Source organism: Lathyrus oleraceus, chromosome 6 (assembly GCF_024323335.1).
Source record: "Lathyrus oleraceus cultivar Zhongwan6 chromosome 6, CAAS_Psat_ZW6_1.0, whole genome shotgun sequence".
Lineage (NCBI taxonomy): Eukaryota > Viridiplantae > Streptophyta > Magnoliopsida > Fabales > Fabaceae > Lathyrus > Lathyrus oleraceus.
In genome coordinates, this window is record NC_066584.1 from 505,931,918 (window position 1) to 505,940,195 (window position 8,278).

General features: G+C 37.0%; 1 non-coding gene across 1 annotated transcript; it reads right to left on the reverse strand.

Annotated features, from left to right (window-relative positions):
• Positions 1 to 6,013: 6,013 nt before the first annotated feature.
• Positions 6,014 to 6,120, reverse strand: LOC127099571 (small nucleolar RNA R71). The gene has a single exon (XR_007794061.1). It is a non-coding gene; the product is annotated as a small nucleolar RNA R71 (small nucleolar RNA).
• Between the last annotated feature and the right edge of the window lie 2,158 nt (positions 6,121 to 8,278).

Below are 8,278 nucleotides of genomic sequence, written 5' to 3' on the forward strand. Positions count from 1 at the left end.
AGCTCAATTAATGAGCTCAGATCCAAGGGCTCTCGTTTTTTTGCATTTTAATTTTCTGATTTTAATTTCTTTAATTCCAATTATTTTCAAAAATCAATATCGCTTTCATTTTAATCCAAAAATTATGGGACCAATTGCATTATTTCCCAAATAAATTCTAGTTTCTATTTCTGATTTTTAATATTTTTTATTTTGTCATTTGATATTTTTGTGAATTTTCTCTTTTCTGGTTATTTTTAATTCATTTTAAATAGTTTTTGATATTCAAAAAATGCAAAAATATTTTCCTAACCTATTGGAATGATGATGGATCTATGAAAAATATTCTCATCAATTTTTGAATTGATTTGAGATTTATTTGAGATTTTAATTCAATTAGGTTATTTTTATTCATTTTTAATTGATTAAAAATGGTTTCTGACTTTTAAAAATGCTGAAATTTTTTGTCAAACTTTGTTTGACCTTGTTGAACTTAGGATAAATTACTTGGACCTTTCAAGGTTGATTTGAAGTAATTTTGAAGTTTGACCTTTTCTTTTATTTTTAATTCAAGTTTATTTTAAATATTAAAAAATGCCAAAAATAGTTTATTCATTTCTTGACTTCCAATCTTCATCTCACTTCTGTTTTTTGATTGTTTGACCTTGACTTTCAATGTTATTGGTCAACATATGAGGATTGGTACATTGTATTTCATTTAATGCACTTTAATTTTACCATTTCTATTTCTCTTATCCATCTTCTTCTTCATCTTCTTCTTCTTTTCTTCTTGATCAATGAGTTGAAGGTTGATAAGTCAGCATTGGTTAGGGAGATTTAACCTTCCTTGATTCAAATCTAATTCATCTTGATCAATTGATCAAGTGAATGGCTTTGCATTAAGGATAGGTTGTCTCCTAAATCATGCAAAAGGCTTAAACCAATACAAGATCAATTCTCATTTTCTTTTTGGCATGGAAAGTTGTTGGAACTTGGTTCTCTAATCAAGACTTCTAACTTGTGTTGTTGCCTACATTATTATTGACCGGCCTCATATAGTTGTGACTTCTACATAAGTCCAATTACGATTGCTTAACATAGCGCTAAATTTGCCTTAGGGTACACTAATCACTAACACTAACTATTGACAATTAACCTTTACTTTATGCAATTTACTTTTATGCAATTTACTATTCTTGTACATATTATCCATTTGTTTTTCTCTTTGCTCACTTGAGCACATGTTTATGTTAATGTCATTTGCCTTTTGCTCACTTGAGCACATGATTGTGTATATATTATTGTGCTTGTGTTTTTGTTTTGATTGTTGTGGACTAAATGCAAAGAAATAGACTTAGTTTCTAGGACTTTCCCTATGCAAAGAAATGGAGAATTGGACTTAGATTCTAGGACCTTCCTTATGCAAAAGTTGGAGTAAAAGGATCTTAATGATGAAGATGGATTAGAAAGACCAAATCTCTAAACTCACTCTTGTCCATTCTTGTTTTTACTTCATGGAACTTTTGATATGTGTGCTTTTGTGCTAGGAGTCTCCATTTGAGCTTAATTGGAGGACCATTGCCATGTTCATCCAAGTGGAAGATACAAGATACATTGAGGATCTCTTATGAGACTTGTTTGATTGCTTATGCTTTGTGGTTGCTTATTCCAAAGGATGGGAGCTACTTGGATCATAAATATGATCTCAAGAGAGGGACTCCATTGTGGTTTTGATTCTTCATCCCTTCTCTTTTTGTTTTACTTAGGACTTAGCCCTTCTTCTTCTTCTCTCCACTCTAACGCAAGCCAAAACTTTTTGTACAAACATTTAACCATTGTTTTCGAACATTAGAAACCTAAGCCTTATGCTTTTGATTTTCAAACTTTCTTTTCATAACACTTATTTTGAATTGAATCTTTAAGTCAACTTTGACCATTTTTGTATATACTTCTAATTGGTAAATGTAACACATTCAAATGTCTTTTGTGGTTCCAATGGCCACTTTTCTTAATCAAATTTTCCATAACCTTTAGCTATTAGGTTCGAGTTATCCTTGTGGTAGATGTAATACTCACCTATATCCTTAGTGATGGACAATAAGTCTTCCATGCTTATTATAGGGTTAACCCCTCACTAGCATGTTGAAGCTATCCTCACATGGTGGATTTGTGGTTTGGTTGAGTTTTCTCCCTTTGATAACAAAAGACCGTAAGGCTTTTGGACCAATCAATTCACCAACTTTTTTTTTTGAGATTTTTACCCCGAACTACGAGGTTTTGATCCTAATCTTTTTTATAAGATGGTACGTAGGCAATGGGTTTATCAATCCAAACACAAAATGTAAATAAACTTGTATATTCTCTTCTCATCTCTTCAATCATGTTTGCACAAACAAAATTTTCATAAAAACAACAACCTTCACAACAAGTATGAAAAGGGCTCCCTAGGAGTACCTAGGATGTTTTGGGTGCCTAACACCTTCCCATTGCATAACCAACCCCCTTACCCAGATCTCTGTTTCTTTTACTAGTTTTTGTTAAAACTATTAGGTTTTTGTTTGCTTTCTAACCATTCCTTTGGATAAATAGAAGTGCGGTGGCGACTCGACTTGTATGATTTACCTTAGATTTAGTCAATATCTCTAATGGTAACGAATACCCCGCTACACTACCAGGTACTATTATAGAATTGCAATCCTTACCTATGATTTCAAATGATGGATCATACTTGGGTAACCAAAGGATCTTTCATCGTCTTTTTGGGGTGATTCGACCATGTATACGTGGTTTCGCGTATTATAAACCTATTATGCAGGTTAGTGGAACATGGTTGTATGGCAAGTACAAAGGGACTTTGTTGATGGTTGTGGCACAGGATGGGAATGAGAACATTTTTCCAATAGCGTTCGCATTGGTTGAAAGTGAGACAAAAGATGCTTGGAGTTTCTTTCTTAAGAATTTGAGAATACACGTTACTCCCCAAGAAAATTTGTGTCTAATATCAGACAAGCATGAATCGATAAAGAGTGCATATAACAATCCGGAAAATGGATGGAAGTATCCTCCGTCTTCACACGTCTATTGCATTGGACACATTGCACAAAACTTCATGCGTGAGATTAAAGAGAAGGAACTGCGCAAAATAGTTGTTAACATGGGTTATGCGTTGACATAGGCGAAATTTAACTACTATCGGGGGGAAATCCGAAGAACAAACAATGACGCTTTATCATGGATAGACAACATCCCTTAGGAGAAGTGGGTAATGGAATTTGTCGGAGGGCAACACTGGGGTTACACGACAACTAATCTGGCAGAAGCAATGAACTCGGTACTCAAAGAAACCAGAAACCTTCCAATCACTGCATTGGTCAAATCTACGTATTATCGATTAGGATCACTATTTGGTAAAAGAGGCCATAAATGGACAAAAATGCTAGCCTCTGGGCAAGTTTTCATTAATAATTGCAACAAGGGGATGGCTGAGGAAGTCAGTAAAGTTAACACACATAACGTCATGCAATTTGATCGCGCGAGATTCTATTTCATGGTCCAAGAGAAGATTAATCAGAATGATGGTCGACCAACCTGTAAGACCCCAATATTGACCCTAATATCCCTCATGCAATTTCATCATAAGCATTAGCATTGGGATCATACCTTGGCATCCTCCTTACCCCTCTTTCATTGGGTTTGTTTTGGGAGAGATCACCAAGCACTGTGTGATTGTATCATACTTGTATTTTATCATTTCACTAACCAAAATACCAAAAATATGTCTTTGCATTTGTGATCACACTAAAATTTACATATTTTCGACTCCGATTTCACATGCATTCTAGTCGTTTTATTATCATTTTGTTGTGTTATTACTGTGTTTTCCTTTGTTTTCAGGTTTTTACTTTAATTGGAGCCCCGATCGAGAAAAGGAGTGAAAAAGAGCTAAAAACCCTAAAATTCAGCATTTTGTGCTTATGGCCTACCCCATGGCGGGCGCCACAGACCAAGCCATGACGTGTCCAAGTCCAACTTCCTCAACTCCAACGTTTCCCCACTTCATCCACTAAGGCGCCCCACTTTGTGCTTGTGGCGGGCGCCATAGCCTTGTGGCGGGCGCCATAGCCTTGTGGCGGGCGCCATAGCCTTGTGGCGGGCGCCACAAGAAGGAAACAGTTTCCTCTATTTTCAAGTTGAAGGGCATCCAAGTCATTTCCACCTTTTTTTATTTGCTTATAAATAGAAATGCGAATTCAGTTTTACCATCATCCAAACTTAGAGCAGAGGCAAACTCAGAAACAACTTTGTTTCACTTAGGCATATATTCAGTATTTTATAGTGGTAATCGCTTCGCATTGGAGTGTTACCACAATTGTGTCATCAAGTCTGTGATAGAGTCTGTAATCGAGTTTGGAGCACTTCGGAAGGAAGTTAATCCTGCCGCCATTTACATTTCCGCATTGCAATTTACTCAGCCCTCCGATTGGAGCAGGTTTTTATTACTCGCCTTTACTTTATTTATTTCCCGCACTCGCTTTTACTTTATTTATTTCCCGCACTCGCTTTTACTTTATTTATTTCCCGCACTCGCTTTTACTTTATTTATTTCCCGCACTCGCTTTAAATTATTTACTTTCCGCACTCGCACTACTTTTATTTACATTAATGCACTTTTACTTTACCATGTCTAGCTAAATTTATAAGGCTAGAATGTAAGGATCGTAATTAAACCAGTAATCCGTACAATTGTTCGTAGAAACACTTAAAGGGCTATTTTAATTTTCAACTTAAGTTTTCCCGCACTTCAATTCCGTTGGGTAAGATCGAAAGTCGTCCAACGTCTTTATAAACTTAATTGTTTTTAACTATTTCAAAAACAACGAAAGCGCTTTGTTTAGTTCATTAGGAGTTTTTAACATCAAGAAGAAAAGAGATTTTAAAACTATTTTCGGACGCGTTTATAAGTTTAGAGTCTGGTTCGTGAGAACCTCTTTTGGTTAAGAAATCCAGGTTATAATACTTTTCAACTTAGTCAAGATACTATATTTCTTAAAAATAGGTTTACTACTCTAACGCAATGCGCGCCTTTTTATAAGTGACAATAAGAGGGTTTGATTAGGGAGTACAACTCGGTTCTGAATACGCGAAAGCGACAGTTCCTGTTAAATTAGTTCTTTTCAAAGTAGGAAACATTGCCCATAAGTAGTTCTATTAGCAAGTACTTGGATTATCAATTGATTACGTGAATTACATTCGACCCTGTCTTTATTAATTATATTCTATTTCAATACTTTACTTTTTATTGCACACTACAAAACACTTATTTTGACCGCCTTTGATAAACACCATAACGATAGATAACGATAGATTGACACATGGTCTCTGTGGATACGATAATCTTGTATATTACTCTGACGCGTTCGTATACTTGCGAATATCAAGTTTTCCAACGCATCAAGTTTTTGGCGCCGTTGCCGGGGACCAATTTCGTCAAATTTCATTTTCCTGTTGTTATATCGTTTAGACTTAGGTTATTTCCCGCCGGTCGATACGAAGAACTCGCAGCACCGGAAGTTTAAGCTTAGTAAACCCTCTAGCGGAACCTGAACGTTACGCTCGCGCACGTTTATTCTTTCATAGAATTAAGAGAGCTATGGCCGAAGATCAAAACCAAAGACCTCTTAAGGACTTCGCTCAACCATCTAATGAAGAACCTAGTTCTAGTATAGTAAACCCAATCATCCCAGCCAATAATTTTGAACTTAAACCATCTCTGTTATAATTAGTGCAACGGAGACAATTCGCGGGTCTCGCTACCGAGAACCCTAACCAACATTTAAAAATATTTCTTCAATTAGCAGATACTTTTAAAACCAATGGAGCTTCTCCTGAGGCAATACGTTTAAGATTATTTCCTTTTTCCCTCAGAGATAAAGCTCTATCATGGTTAGATTCCCTTCCACCCAATTCCATTACGACTTGGGATAACTTTAGAAGAGTTTTTCTTGCTAGATATTTTCCCCTGAGTAAGACCACCGTTCTTCGAAACCATATAACTAGATTTACCCAAAACCATGGAGAATCGTTGTTCGAAGCTTGGGAGAGATATAAAGAGTTGTTACGAGCATGCCCACATCATGGTTTAGAAAATTGGTTAATCATTCAAACCTTCTATAATGGACTTCATTATAACACAAAGATGACTATCGACGCTGCCGCAGGCGGTGCTCTGATGAATAAACCTTACCCTGAAGCTAGTGCCCTCATCGAAGACATGGCTCAAAACCATCAATCATGGGGAGTCGAATGAGCGACAGTTGAGAAGAAGGAAGCCCAATGAGGAGTGCATGAACTAAGCTCTATAGACATGATGCAGGCTAAAATGGACGCATTAGCCCTCAAAGTCGAGCATATGTACACGAACCCGAATACTGTAGCCGCAGTTTCGTCGAATTGTGAGATATGTGGAACCCAAGGACACCAATCTGCAGAATGCAGTCTATTGAACGAAACCCACTCCGAGCAAGTGAACTACACCCAAGGGAACCCATATTCGAATACCTATAACCCTGGATGGAGGAATCACCCTAACTTCTCCTATAAAAACAATAACCCTATTCAAAATAATGCACCTCCGAGACCTAGTTATCAAGCCCCTAGATCAAATCAACCTATGCAACCTGTACCACCAAAGTCGAGCCTTGAGAAAATTATGGAAAATTTTATCACCGCTCAAACCCAACAAAACAAGGAGTTCATGAATCAAAACATTCATGTTAATGAATTGATTACCCAGTTAGGAACCAAGGTTGACCAAATAGTTACTCATACCAAGATGCTTGAAACCCAGATCTCTCAGGTAGCTTTAAACCAAGCCCCTCAGACTACACCTGGAGGACAATTCCCTGGACAACCTCAACAAAATCCGAGAGGACAAGCCAATGCCATTACCCTAAGAAGTGGGAACGCTTATGATGAGCCACCAAACCCAAGATTAAGTGAACCCGAAACTTCTAAGGAATGTACCAAACCCCCGGACGAAGTAAAGGAACCAGAGGAATCTGAAAACCAGGAAGGTCGAGATAAAGGAGAAGAACCTAAAGATAAAATTTACGTACCGCCCCCACCATATAAACCACCTATACCATATCCCCAAAGACTCAAACAAACCCAGACCAATAAACAGTATCAAAAATTTATTAAAGTTATAGAAAAACTTCATGTAGAAATCCCTTTCACAGAAGCCATCACCCAAATACCTTCTTATGCAAAGTTTCTGAAAGACATCCTTACCAACAAACGTAGACTTGACGATCCGAAGCCTTTGGAATGTAATGCTATTTCCGAGGACAAATTAGCAAAGAAAGATAAAGATCCTGGAAATTTCTCCATTCCTTGCCTTTTGGGTAATCATGTCATCGATAAAGCTTTTTTAGACTTAGGAGCTAGTGTGAGCTTAATGCCTCTAGCAGTTTGTGAGAGGTTAAACTTAGGAGAATTACAACCCACTAAGATGTCACTTCAGTTAGCCGATAGATCTGTCAAATATCCGATAGGCATTTTGGAAGATGTTCCTGTTAGGATAGGTCAGTTATTTATCCCTACTGATTTTGTCGTCATGGACATCGAAGAAGATAATGATATACCAATTCTTCTAGGTAGACCATTCTTATCAACTGCAGGAGCCATAATAGATGTCAAGAAAGGAAAGTTGACATTTGAGGTAGGTGACGAGAAAATAGAATTTATACTTTCGAAATTTCTTATGGCACCTGTGATGGGAGACTCGTGTTATGCCTTAGATATCATTCATGAATGTGTTAGAGAATTAGAACAAAAAGAAATTATAAAAACAATCAAGTTACCATCAACCCCCATAAAGGAAGATGATGACTTTAAAGAACCTTACATCGATGATAACCTTTACGAATGTTTATCCCTTACTCCAGATCCTATGCCATGCCCTAAGAAACCAACCTTAGAACTTAAGGAACTGCCTAAGAACCTGAGATATGAGTTCCTAAATGAAAAGATGAACCGCCCACTTATAGTCAGTGCTACCTTGAGCCAAGAGGAGAAGAACCAACTTTTAGACGTTTTACGAAGATATCCCTCAGCCTTAGGATATAATATCTCTGACCTGAAAGGTATAAGCCCATCCGTATGCATGCATCGGATTTCGCTCGAAGAAGATTCAAAACCCTCTAGGGAACATCAGAGAAGAATAAACCCTATAATGAGTGATGTTGTTAAGAAGGAAGTTCTTAAGTTACTTGAGGCAGGTATAATCTACCAGATCTCG